Below are 523 nucleotides of genomic sequence, written 5' to 3'. Positions count from 1 at the left end.
TTGAAAGGAGCCGGAATAATTAGTGTCACTTTAGCTCCAAGATGCCACTTGGATGCAAGGATCACACGAAATGGCATATCACACCTCCATCTGACCCCAAGCAACCCTATTTGGCTCACACCAACCTGCTCCCAAAAATGCCAGTGTGTAGATGTGCTCTTTAAAATGTTACTTTTTCTATTTTCTCTCATTGGTGATCAAATGTAGATCTCCCGTCCCAATTATGTAAGTGAAGCTTCCTCAGTCTGGTGCCCCCAGATGAATTCAATTACAGCTACAGGTTCCATCATTCCCAACCAAAGCCACTGAGATAATAGGAGCTAAAATCTAAGATATCTGGGAGCAAATCTGAGGTAAGCTTGATGTTGTAGGTATCCGTTCTTTCAGATTCCTCATCATTATGAATCGCTATGGAAAATGTTTTATCCTCTTAATCCACATTTTCAAGTGTGTCTATTATGGCATTCAGCCACAGTCTTCCTGCTACCAATGAACATTTTCTCCCTTTTCCTCACTAGTTTCC

This window comes from Pogona vitticeps, chromosome 1, assembly GCF_051106095.1.
Source record: "Pogona vitticeps strain Pit_001003342236 chromosome 1, PviZW2.1, whole genome shotgun sequence".
Taxonomy (NCBI): Eukaryota; Metazoa; Chordata; class Lepidosauria; order Squamata; family Agamidae; genus Pogona; species Pogona vitticeps.
The sequence above is the reverse complement of the archived record's forward strand: the minus strand, read 5'-3'. Positions refer to the sequence as shown.